At 51.7% G+C, this 13,219-nt stretch overlaps 1 protein-coding gene across 6 annotated transcripts in view; it reads right to left on the reverse strand.

Moving 5' to 3' along the window:
• The window catches only part of SLC39A11 (solute carrier family 39 member 11), a 424,573-nt gene that overhangs the window by 281,351 nt on the left and 130,003 nt on the right, over positions 1 to 13,219 (reverse strand). The gene's annotated exons all lie outside the window — the stretch shown is intronic.

Genomic DNA, 13,219 nt, shown 5'->3' on the forward strand with positions numbered 1-13,219 from the left:
CTGGGAGTCACAAGTCTAAAACGGAGGTGTTGGCAGGGCTGTGCTATTTTTTTTTTTTTTCAAGGAGAGAGAGACAGAGCATGAGCAGGGGAAGGGCAGAGAGAGAGGGAGACACAGAATCTGAAGCAGGCTCCAGGCTCTGAGCTGTCAGCACAGAACCCAACACAGGGCTTGAACCCTCTAACTGTGAGATCATGACCTGAGCCGAAGTCGGCCGCTTAACCGACTGAGCCCCCCAGGCGCTCCGGGGCCATGTTCCTACTGACACCTGTAAGGGAAGGAATCTTCCTTGCCTCCGCCAGTTCCTGATGGTTCTGGGCAACCTGCAGTTCCTTGGTTTGTCGTAGCAGAGCTCCAATCTCTGCCCCACCGGCACATGGCCGTCTTGCATCCATCTTTTTGTTCCTGTGTCTCTCTTCCTCTTCTTTTTTTTTTTTTTTTTTTTAATTTTTTAAAATCTTTATTTAATTTTGAGAGAGTGAACAGGGGAGGAACAGAGAGAGAAGGAGACACAGAATCTGAAGCAGGCTCCAGGCTCTGAGCTGTCAGCACAGAACCCAACACAGGGCTTGAACCCTCTAACTGTGAGATCATGACCTGAGCCGAAGTCGGCCGCTTAACCGACTGAGCCCCCCAGGCGCTCCGGGGCCATGTTCCTACTGACACCTGTAAGGGAAGGAATCTTCCTTGCCTCCGCCAGTTCCTGATGGTTCTGGGCAACCTGCAGTTCCTTGGTTTGTCGTAGCAGAGCTCCAATCTCTGCCCCACCGGCACATGGCCGTCTTGCATCCATCTTTTTGTTCCTGTGTCTCTCTTCCTCTTCTTTTTTTTTTTTTTTTTTTAAATTTTTTAAAATCTTTATTTAATTTTGAGAGAGTGAACAGGGGAGGAACAGAGAGAGAAGGAGACACAGAATCTAAAGCGGGCTCCAGGCTCTAAGCCTTCAGCACAGAGCCCGACGTGGGGCTCGAACCCACGAACTGCGAGATCGTGACCTGAGCCAAAGTCGGACGCTTAACTGACTGAGCCACCCAGGCACCCGTCTCTTCCTCTTCTTATAAGGACATCAGTCATACTGGACTCAGGGCCCACCCTACTCCAGCATGACTTCTACTTAAGTGATTACATCTGCAAAGAGACCCTATTTCCGAGGAGAGTGACATTCTGAGTTTCTAGGAAAGACACGAATTTGGGGTTTCCTATTCAACCCAGTACAGCCGCCCCTCAACTTTGCACCCTGCCTGGTGACTGGCTCAGAGCGAAGGCAGACAACAGGCCTTTGGAGCAGAGCCACCCCACCCGTCTACAGACTTGCCACTTAGACACTTTGCTGACAGCGAGGAAATCAGTCCTTATTGACTGTTGTATGTATGCGCTGAGGTTTCACGCTCCTGTACACTTTGGACCACAGCAACAAAGAGCCTGCTACAGTGTATTGTTATTTTTTTTTCAAGGTTTATTTATTTGGGGGAGAGCGCAAGCAGGGGAGGGGCAGAGAGAGGGGGACAGAGGATCCGAAGCAGGCTCTGCACGCTGACAGGCTGACACGAGTGAGCCTGGTGCGGGGCTCGAACTCACAAACCGCGAGATCATGGCCTGAGCCGAAGTCGGATGCTTAACTGACTGAGCCCCCCAGGCGACCCCACAGAACCTGTGTCTGCAATGCATACCCCACTTCCTATCAAGGCCATCTACCTGACAAATCCCAACCTCATCCTCAAGTCTAAACACAAGTACCAACTCCAGGAAGCCTTCTGTGAATCCCTCAAGCAGACTGAGTCACTCTCAGTGCTCTCGCCTTATACTCTTTCCCATTATAGTAATTACTGCACTGTAATTGCTTGTTTGCATAATTATAAGGCTTTTGATCCCTGGCACTAGCAAAATGCCTGGCTCCAAAATTTGGCGCTAAATGAATCACAGAAGAAAAAGGTCTGGTGGGAACAGGGCCGTCAGGGGTAGGGACAAAAGTGGGGGAAGAAGAGTCACGGCCCAGGTCACGGCCCGGGAAGGAAGACCACAAACACGGGCAAAAGTCTGCCAGTCCAGACGCCATCGACGTGTGATCCTGACACATGTGACTGCGATGGGGTATTAGCCGCCCCCCCCCCCCCCGGATAAAAACTCGTACGATCCCATCGAGCACGGAACAGAGTGGGGAAGGGAAGCGAAAGTCAGGGTCAGGGAGGTCCCTGCTGAAGCATCTCAGTGAAGAGGCAAGGAGAGCCAGCCTGCACAGGATTCGCAGACTCTGAGATAGAAAGGAACTGATGACATTTCTGTGACGATGACCACAGTGAAGGGTTAATTAGAGAAGAGTAGCAATTTTTTCAAGAGCTGGTAGGCAGCATTTTCTGCCACGTGCAGTGGGAATGGGGCATGAGCTAGAAGTGGCTCGGGGTCTCGCAGAGAAAGACAAGATGATAAAATGGCAATAGTGACTCATAGAAGGCACAGGTCTGCAAACACGAGTACAGCCCTATCTCCCTCGGGGAGGCCACTGGCCAACGGCTGGAGCCCTGGCATCCCAGGATGCATACTGCCAAGGGAAGAGAATTCGACGGTCCTCATGACAACGTGGGTGTCCCCTTCTGGAGCGATCAATCATCCAAATTTCATTCCTCACCTTCTGTCTCTCATTGCCTCCTGCCATCCTCAAAAATGTACTCATCTCCCAGCCCTGCCTTTGTCGGGAATGCAAGAACAGCTGATCTTCCCACTCCGCAAGCCTGCCGGGAAATGAATCAAAGCCAGGCAGGGCTCAAAGAGACCCTTTCCAGCCAGGAATCTCGTAGTGTTTAGCACTCAGCCGGGTAAGACCCTCTTGGGCTGCTAATTATTGATAAACCTGCTGAACACCTTGAAACCTCAACCATCAAAGGGTTCTCATTACCAAGGCTTTATTGAGCCCTTATATTTATCTTTTTCATATACTTTTTAAATATTTTAATGCTTATTTTTTTTATTTTTTTAAATGTTTATTTATTTTTGAGACAGAGAGTCAGAGCATGAGTGGGGTAGGGGCTGAGAGAAAGGGAGACACAGAATCGGAAGCAGGCTCCAGGCTCTGAGCTGTCTGCAGAGAGCCAGACGCGGGGCTCGAACTCACAAACCATGAGATCATGACCTGAGCTGAAGTCGGACGTTTAACTGACCGAGCCAGCCGGGTGCCCCGAGCTCTTACATTTAGAGGGAAGTTGATACATGTGTGATGAGCACTTTCTAGGAGGTAATTCTCAGCCATTTCAGCATGTCGGGGATTGTACACTTCTCAAAGAATCCACTGGAAGTCAGGAGCCCACTCCCTACTGTGGTGAACACTGCCCATGACCGTGGATGGATTTCTTTTATTTTGGTTCTGCTGTATCTGAACCCCGTGGTATGTAGAGAACTGCCCGCTTTCTGACAGTTGATACAGAATGAAGACCTCTTCCCATAACAGGACCTGAAAACCTACAGACACCCAGTTTTACGATGGCGTAGCTGCAGCTGGGACACAGCCACGTGACTTAGCTCCGCCAGTCAAAAGCACCCACGCTGGGCTGCCTGAGAAGGCAGTGAAATCAGGTGGGGATCTCCCCCCTCCCCCCACGCCTCCTCTGTCCTTCTGGTGTCGGCTGATGCAAAAGTAGTGGCCACTGTAATCAAGTCGTGTATCTGGCCAAGACTCGGGCGTGGGGCAGAGTAGAGGCATGGGCTGCCCCGGGGCCAGCGGTGCGTTGCTCATCAGAGCAGTGCGGTGACTTGGTTTTGGGTGGTGCTCTCGAAATCTGAGCCCTGAGCCTCGTTCTCCAGCTTCCCTCCTCTCTTGCTGACATTCTGGGAGTGGCACAGTAGCCTCTTACAAGCTCCACTTCCGTTCAGCCAGCCAGAAGCAGTGTCCGTTGCTTACAACCCAGAACCCTGACCCATGGGCCTGGTCCTTTTTAGACACGGGATCCCAGGGTTCCCGGGCCAACGGCCACCGGCTGAAATCCCCACCGGCCCGAGCATCTGCTTCTACACCTCTGTAATCCTCGGGCTGAGGCCTTGCAAACTATGTTTTGGTCCCGCCAGTCGTTCTTTTGGTGGCTTCTGCCAGTGAGGGGACTAAAGGGAACCTCACAGGGCTTGAGAGGGGCCGTGCTCCTTCCTGTCTGCTGGCCGCTGCCCCTCCCGCAGCTCGTCTCCGCCACGGCAGTGGCAACTCCTTCCAGTACTGTCGGCCGAATCCAACCCGGACTTTTCCCGGTACTTGTGGAACGAGCTTCACCGGGCCCCAGCCCACGACATCAACACCAGCCTGCCGGCACGTCCTCCTTGGATGCTGAGGGCCACCCCCCCTCTAAGTTTTAATGATGCTGCCTTCTTCCTCGATTTCCTCAGCCCCAGGGGTAAAAGCACTACCACCTTTGAGGCCTTGGAGCCCTCTTTTTACCCTGGCTAACGACTCTGTACCCAGTTGGCAGTTCTTTATAGTGAAGTCTCTGTGTTCAAATGACGAGTGTGGTTTCTCTCCCAGACTGGACCCTGAGTGACACAGAACCCTAGCCTTAAGGAAAGCCAGTGTGAGTTGAGTAGCTCTTTTGCCGCCAGAGAGGAGAGAAATGAAAATGAGAAGGAATCAAAATTTACCCTCAAGTGAAGATTTAAGGTCTCAGAGACCCTAAAAACATAATCAATCAATCGATCAATCAGTCAATGATTTTAAGGTCTCAGACTCCTCATCTCAAGGGGTGAGTCCTACACACATGGTGGTGCCAGGACCTCTGAGCCAGGGCTGAGGCGGCTGCAGGGACTGGCCCTGACCCCTGCGAGGGGCGAAGAAGGGCCGGGTCACCCCAGGCCTCTGACAATCGCCTCCACCACTGTCTTCGTTGCCCTAACAAACCCCCCCACACACACACTGTGGGGCTTGAACAACAGACATTTATTGCTCAGAGCTCTGGAGGCTGAGAGTCCAAGCTCAGGGTGCCCGCGGAATTGGGTGCTGACAAGGATCCTTGTGATATTGGGATTTGTAAGAAGAAATCGGTGTTTGGTCTTCGTCCCTGTTTCTGGCACAGGAGCTCTTAAAAAAAATACCCTTGGGAAGTCCTAAGCTGTAAGAGTGGATTAAGGTGTCTTGATATTCATGGCAAACCTCTTTCCAACACACCTGAGTTTATGTGAATGAGGTGACCTTTAGAAAGCACCTGGTTGCCAGGGGAACCTACCTAGAGAGGGCTGGAACTTTCAGCCCCATCCCCTGACCTCTGGGAAGCAGCCAGGGACTGGAGGCTGAATGGGTGACCTAATCAACCGTGCCCTTGTAATGAGATCTCCATAAAACCCCAAAGGCACAAGATGCAGAGAGCTTCCAGGGTGGCAGGGAGACGCGGAGGGCTGACGTGTGGGGAGCTCCCCGCACCTTCCCGTACCTTCCCTGCGCTGCTGTACCACCTGGCTGTGAGTTTTATCTTTTTTCAACAGACCAGGGATCTCACAAGTACAGCTGACCCTTGGACAACATGGGTTGTGTGGGTCCAATGATAGGCAGATTTTTTTCCACGGACAGAGCACGGCACTGTAAATGCATTTTTTCTTCCTTATGATTTTCTCTTCTTTTCTAATTTTTTTTAACGTTTAGTTATTTTTGAGAGAGAGAGAGAGAAAGAGAGAGAGAGAGCGGGGTAGGAGCAGAAAGAGGAGACACAAAATCCAAAGCAGGCTCCAGGCTCTGAGCTGTCAGCACAGAGCCCAACACGGGGTTCGAACCCCTGAACTGTGAGATCATGACCTGAGCCGAAGTCGGACGCTCAACCGACGGGAGCCGCCCAGGGGTCCCATCCTTATGGTTTTCTTAATATTTTTTTTCCCTCTAGCTTACTTTACTAGAAGAATGCAGTACATAATACATACAGCATCCAAAGTACGGGTTAATCAACTGCTTGCATTATCAATAAGGCTTTCTTTCAGTCAACACTGAAGGCGTGCTATTACCAGTTAAGTTTTGGAGGATTCACAAGTTACACGGAAGGCCACCTGGGTGGCTTCGTTGTTGAGCTTCCGACTTTGCTCAGGCCATGACTTCAAAGTTCACAAGTTCGAGCGCCACATCGGGCTCTGTGCTGACAGCTCAGGGCCTGGAGGCTGCTTCGGATTCTGTCTCTCCCCCTCTCTCTGCCTATCCCCTGCTCCTGCCCACCCTCTCTCTCTCTCTCTCTGTGAGTGTGTGTCTCTCTCTCTCAAAAATAAAAAACATTAAAAAAAAACTTTTTTTAAGTTACATGGGGCCTGCATGTATGTGGGGGAGACGTTGGCACCACTAACATCTGCTTTGTTCAAGGGTCAAGTGCAAACTGTTTTCCTGAGTTCTGTGAGCTGCTTCAGCCGACTAATCAAATCCGAGGAGGGGGGATTGGGAACCTCGATCTATGGCTGCTCGACGATCAGGACACTGGCAGGTAGACAGATACCTCCAGGGAGATAGCGTCAGAACTGAGTTGAATTGTAGGGTACCCAGCGGGTGTTGGAGAACCGCTTGGCAGCATGGAGAAGACACACACCACGGAGCCTTCTTCCTGGGGGGTAGGCAGCCACCCCGCGTCCCCACGTGGCAGAGAGAGAGAGCTCTCTGGTGCCGCTTCTCGGAAGAGCACTAATCCCACCACTGAGGGCCCCACCCTTGAGGCCTCATCTGAACCTAATTATCTCCCAAAGACCTCACTCCGAATACCATCACCCTGGGGTTTAGGGGTTCATACATTGGGGGCCGGGGGGAATGCCTAATTCAGTCCTGGCAACAACCCAGACGTCAAACCGGGGGCACAACCTACTAGCAACCTGTCACATGAGTATGGTAAATCTAGTTACGGAAAGTGAAGGCATCGGGCAAGTTGAAGGTTTCCGCCTCACCTACTCAAATCACTTTGGCCTCTGAGTGGCCACTGGTCATTCTTCCTCTGAATAATCCATCTGAGAGAAAGATACCGCAGCAGGAGTGGCAAAGATGGGCTGTGGTCCTAAGGGTCCGGTTTTATGGGCAGAACTTTTCAACCCATTCCCTTGGGAATAGTAGAAAGGAGGGGCCATCTGCTTATAGGATATCCAAACATCTATGAGAGAACATGTCACTTTCTAGAACCCAGAGGCAAGACCAATGAACATCACAATGAAACCCTCCTCCTTTGAAGACGGCAAGCATACACAAACACATAGACACATCTCCCCCAACACACACACACACACACACACACACACACACACACACACGTATGTTTTACTAAGCCTGGATCCCCAACAGCTTCCACATTTCCTGATGTAAGGGAACTGACATTTATTAAACACCTACTGTATGCCAGCCAACCTGTGCGGTAGGTACTCTGTAAGCATTATTGCCACCATCTCAGGTAGGATTCTATCCATTCTACAGATAAGGATACTGAGGCTCAGAGAGATAAGTAGCTGTCGCAAGACAGGCGGCCCTATGAATCCAGGGCGATTTGGTTCAACGCCCATGCCTGTTCCACTACAACATGTTGCCTCTAAAGAATCTTTATACCCACCTAGAAACGAAGACTAGGGTGGGGAGCATGGCGGTGTTAGATAGAATTAAGATACAATACATATAATGGCAATATTATTACCTAATGCCATTATGGAGGAGTATCCTTCTACGTCAGCATATAATATGCCTTCACAAAATATAGTATCATTATATAATATAAATAACCCACCTTTATCCCCAACTGTGATGTTGAACTAGCACTCTCTCAGCAAGAAAACCTAGCTTTAGCTGGCGCGTCCCCAGGCTCATTATGTACAGGTCCTGCCTTAAATCGCTTCCGGGCATCTTCAGCGAGCCGGTCTCCTGGGACGCCACCAACTGCAATGGCACCGCCATATGGAAACTTGATATTCAAGCAGCTTCTGACAAAATGGACGGGGTGGTGAGCAGAGTCAGGATCAGGGCGTCAGACGAAGCAAGGCGATCGCTTTCGCAAAAGGCTGCTGGGAGAATCGGGGGAGGTGGTAAGGGGGTAGTGGTAAGGGGGAGGTGGTAAGGGCAGTGGTAAAGGGGAGCGTGTGCCAAAAGGTCTCCCAGGTGATTCTGGAGAGCCTGGAAATGTGCAACTCAGAGAACCGGATCCTCTCCCCTTTCATCCTGACACTGTCCCTTCGTCACCGGCAGAAAGTCCTTCTGTCCCTCTTTTCGGAGGCTTTTGCAATAGGAAAACTTGGCTTAGAAGGGAAAGAGAAAGGTATTTGAAGGGCAGTGAATTTGTCAAAAACACCTGAACAAAAAACAAGTTATGAGTTGCCTTCAGTCGGCCGTCACCACATCGGCTGCACATCGGAGCCTCTGTGGGGATGTGTTGCTTTAGGCATCTAGATCAGAGGCTCCAGAGGGAGGCTCAGGTGTTAGTCTTTTTCTAAAGCACCAAAGACGACTTCCCTGCTCCTTCCCACCGCCCCTCCCACCTCCCTTCTAACACACTTCCTGATCATACCCCTTCTTAGGCAAACATCACCAAGAAAGTACGGCCATGGAAACCTGTATAACGGATTCAAATTTCAGATTCGGTTTTTGGTTTTTTCACCTGCACGTTTAATTATCTCTGCCTCATGTTTGTTTTCTTCCAAGAAAGCGGCCAGTCACAGAGGGCACGGATCCGCTTTAACTCACGGGCACAAAGTCCTTTAAAACTAGGAAGCTGTAGGGAGTTTTCACAAAGACGATCCCCTGCGATCTTCCCTACACCTTCATTTGCTCATCCATCAGACGCCTCCTGGAGACCTACTATGTGCCAGGCACTGTGCTGACTGGTGTGGAGGACACAGCGGGGGCCAGAGCAGACTTATCCTTACCCACGCTCCTGCCTTCAGGCCCCCAAGGGATCGGGTCCACAGGTGAGCACAGCACAGGGAAGACGAGGGCCACACGGGAGAAGGTGCCAAGTGGAACCAAGACGCGGGGTGGTCAGGGAAGCTTCGCGGAAGAGGAACACACAAAGGGCATCCCGTGGGGTAAGCAGGAGAGAACAGTGTTCTGAGCTGTTTGCCATCGCCACTGGGTTCGTAATGGTCACTTAGCTTCTGTGCTAGAGTTGGAACACTTCTGTCTTACTCGGGTCAAGGTGAGGAAAGTCCTCTGATTGGAAAAAGAGCGCTCCAGGGGGGATTGGCTGTGATTCTGGAGCCCCGGTGTGCTCCTGCAACACAGGGATGAAGTCCCTTCCCCTCCGGCCACCCCTGAAACACAGGACAGAGAAAGGAACTGCAGACTTCACACAGCACAGACCATTTCTGTATAACACCACACCACCGCTACCACAGAAATACATTGTCGTTTCTCCCCGGGGCTCCACAGGGGGTAGCTGTCATCCAACTCTGTCCTAGGAACTGGCCAGACCACACCTCTGTGCCCACAGTTCCCTCCTCTGTTCTTCTCGGACACCAGAACCCTGACTGCCCTGGGGCTCGACTCTCCCCAGCCTTGGGGCCTACCATCGGCACCCGGATCCCATCCGGGAGGAGCCGGACAACACGGGTGTGGCCGGATTGCCAAGCTGGGGAAGGGCACACCCGGCGCCTCGCCAGGGATGTCACTGCGAGTGACAGACGCACAGGCTGACACCCGTGGGAGGAAGGAGCTAACAGAGACGTGCACCCAATTCCGGCCCTGTAACCCTCTGCCACCATCCCCTGTGCCATAAGCTGGACTCAACAGCTAGACTACACACGTATTCAGTCACAAGTTCATGGGAAAAATAGGGAATCTAAGCACGGAGAGCAAATGCCAAGTTCTAGAAGGGTTTGCATTTAAGAATCAATCCGTGCCAGTTTATGGGGCGCCCGGGTGGCTCAGTCGGTTGGGCGTCCGACTTTGGCTCAGGTCAAGATCTCGCAGTTCGTGGGTTCGAGCCCTGCATCGGGCTCTGTGCTGACAGCTCAGAGCCTGGAGCCTGCTTCGGATTCTGTGACCCCCTCTCTCTCTGCCCCTCCCCGGCTCACACTGTGTCTCTCGCTCAAAATAATAATAATAATAATAATAATAATAATAATAATAATAAAACATTAAAAGAAATTTTTTTTAATCCCTTCCAGTTTATTATAAAAATGAGAAGCGTTTAGCGCTTGCTTTCACGGTGCTCTATGGCCTCTACCAGAGCGACAGCTTACGTGTGCCCCCATGCACGCATACGTGCATGTTTTCATGCCAGACCCACCGAGGGTCCTCTGGGAAGACACAGCCTTGACAGAGGTCGGCCCCGAGCCCTCTGGTCAAAATCCGGAACACACAGTCCCCGGTGCTCTGGGCCACTGGCTGCAAAGCTGCAGGCATTTTTCTGCAGCATTCACCACCCACCCCAGAAAGCAAGGGGGGCAAGCGGAGGGGAAGAGAGGGAGTAGGCGGTACGTGTATCCACGGCCAATCGTGCACCGCGAGACTGCGCACTGGTGACGCCCGCGGTTTTCTCCAAGCAGCAGCAACCACCCCAGGCTAGACTGCTGCAACGCCCCTTGTAGCCCCTGTGCACGCCGGCAGGACCGAAATCGACACCCGAGCATCTTCCTGAAAGTCGCAGGAGGCTGCAGAATGCATCGTAGGCCCAAGTATGGCTCCCACTTGCACCTTGGGACCCAGGGGGGCCTGAATGCCACTCTCTCCAGATACCGCGTGCCGGAGGGCCTCCAGCTTCAGTGCGTCAAGAGCTCCCCAGGGCGATGCAATCTCCTGCCCGTTCCTTAAAAGACTCAAAACCCCTGTTAGGGAAGCCCTCCGAAAGACCACCTTTCCACAGTGCTCTCCAGCCAGGGCTCACACGCTGTTGCTTCTGTTGCTGGCTACCTTATGGGTCTGCTCCACCAGGAACTAAAGTATTCATTAGTGCCACGTACCGGTTAGTGGGCTTGGCTGCTCAGGGTACGTACTCAGTCAGCCTGCCTATTCCAGTGCAGGACTGCAGCGGGTTCTTGTTCAAGACACCCAGTCCCTAAACGGATGGCCTCCACTGACATCCACGGATGAGCTCTCTGTCTACCTACCCGAGTCACCTCTCAATCTTAGTACCGTTAAGTACCAAAAGAAACTGAGGGAACTTTGTTATGGGCTGAACTGCGTCCCCTAAAATCCTTACGTTGAAGCCTTAAAGCCTGTGCCTCACAATGGGACTGTAATTGGAGACAGGGTCTTGAAAGAGGTCGTTAAGAAAGAAACAAGACCGTTAGGATGGGCCCTGATCCGATCCGACTGGTGTCCATATAAGAGGAAATTTGGACACACAGGGAGATGCCAAGGACACAGCTGCGCAGAAGAGAGACCACGTGAGGGCACGGCAACAAGACAGCATCTCCGAGCCAAGGAGAGAAGACACAGAAGAAACCCAGGCTGCAGACACCCTGATCCCGGAGTTCCAGCCCCCAGAACTGGAAGCAGATACATTTCTGTTGGAAGCAGATACATTTCTGTTGGAAGCAGATACATTTCTGTCGTCTAAGCCACCTGGTCTGCACTACTATGTTCTGGCAGACTTAGGAAATGGACACAGAAGCGCAGAAAGTTAAGCAATATGCCCGTGTGCAAATCCTCCTTCCTCTTTGACCTGATTCTGTAGACACTGGAGGTGCCCAATCCACCCCGCGCCCCGGCCCCTGCACCGGGGGCTCTCCCCAGCCCAGCCAAGATGCCAACAACCGATCAAACAGGATGAGCCTTCCAGTGTCAAACAGAATTGCATCTGCCACGGCCCAACCAAGTAGGAGAAAGAAGGAAGCACTGGCAACTGAGGCAGAGAGCCAACCTTTGCTACGGAGCTAGTTGGGCTCATCAGGCGATGCCAGGCTTGTGCTACAGACTCCCAGGTGGTTCCTATGGCAGTTCCCCTTTTTCTGTAAGAGAGTCTTGCCATCCCCGCCCCACCCCCATCTTCTCTCTGTAAGGTGTTCTTTCTTTAGTGAGGTAGAATCGGAATGCTAAAGATGGAGAGAATCCGTGAAGGAGAAGAAAAGCATCTGAACCCTCCCGGCGGGGGGGGGGGGGGGGGGGAGGGGAACGGAATAATCGCCTCCTGCAACATCTGTCACTTCCAGACACTTGTAATAGGTGGTCCCTCATAGCAACTCCCTCCAACCAACATGCATGGACGTCGGCAAAAGTTGGACACGTGTTACAAGTATGTGCACACACTGCTCGTTCAAGTTTTCAGCAGAGCCATCTTCTTGCCGTTACAGAGAACACGAAGAGACACTTAACGGGACTGGGGACACAGAGAAATTGGGGGCAGAGATAAAGAGGGGGCAGTGAAGAAGGTAGGACCCCCACTGCTTATGAACTTGACCTGCCCCCCCAGAGCCTGTCTGGGCAGGACCACCAGCCAGCTCTCTCAGATGAGAGATCTCAGATGGAATCAGATTCCCACCAGCTCCCCTTCCCCCTGCAGTCTTCGGGCAGCCTCCTCAAGAGAGAGGAGGGAGGGGGTGGGGAGCACACAGCTCCCAGGGAGAAGGCTGCCAAGACAGAAAGCAAGCTGAAAAAAGCAAGTAGCAACAACACAGACAGTATGTTACCATTTGTTTTTCAGAAAACACAAAACAAAATTACATTTCCAGATGTACATGTATACATACGTAATAGCACGGAGGGATCTAGCTACTCAATGATGGGGAAATCACCCGGCAAACCACATACATACAAGTTAGGTGGTGGGGTGCTGCATAGGTATTAAAATGACTGCAGATAAAAGTCATTTCAAATTTAAAAATAACACACAAGAGGGGCGCCTGGGTGGCTCAGTCGGTTAAGCGGCCGACTTCAGCTCAGGTCACGATCTCGCGGTCTATGAGTTCCTGCCCCACGTCAGGCTCTGTGCTGACAGCTCAGAGCCTGGAGCCTCCTTCAGATTCTGTGTCTCCCTCTCTCTCTGCTCCTCCCCCGTTCACACTCTGTCTCTCTCTCTCAAAAATAAATAAACATTAAAAAAAAATTTTTTAAATAACACACAAGAGAATGCACAGTTTCCAATGGTATAAAACTGCATGCACACACATTCACGAGAGAAGGGAGCTCTAAATGAGGCAGAGCTGGGACTGCTCTAGAGCGGATTGAAAGCACACTCGGGCGATACAAGCAAAGGGGGAACGTGTTTCTATTTCACTGTTTAAAACACACAACATAATTCATTTTCTTGCAGGAAGAAGAGAGAAAAAAAAATCTGGAAGGATACCCCCTAAACTAATAACAACGGTTGGTCTGGGA

Source organism: Panthera onca, chromosome E1, assembly GCF_046562875.1.
Source record: "Panthera onca isolate mPanOnc1 chromosome E1, mPanOnc1 haplotype 2, whole genome shotgun sequence".
Classification (NCBI taxonomy): Eukaryota; Metazoa; Chordata; class Mammalia; order Carnivora; family Felidae; genus Panthera; species Panthera onca.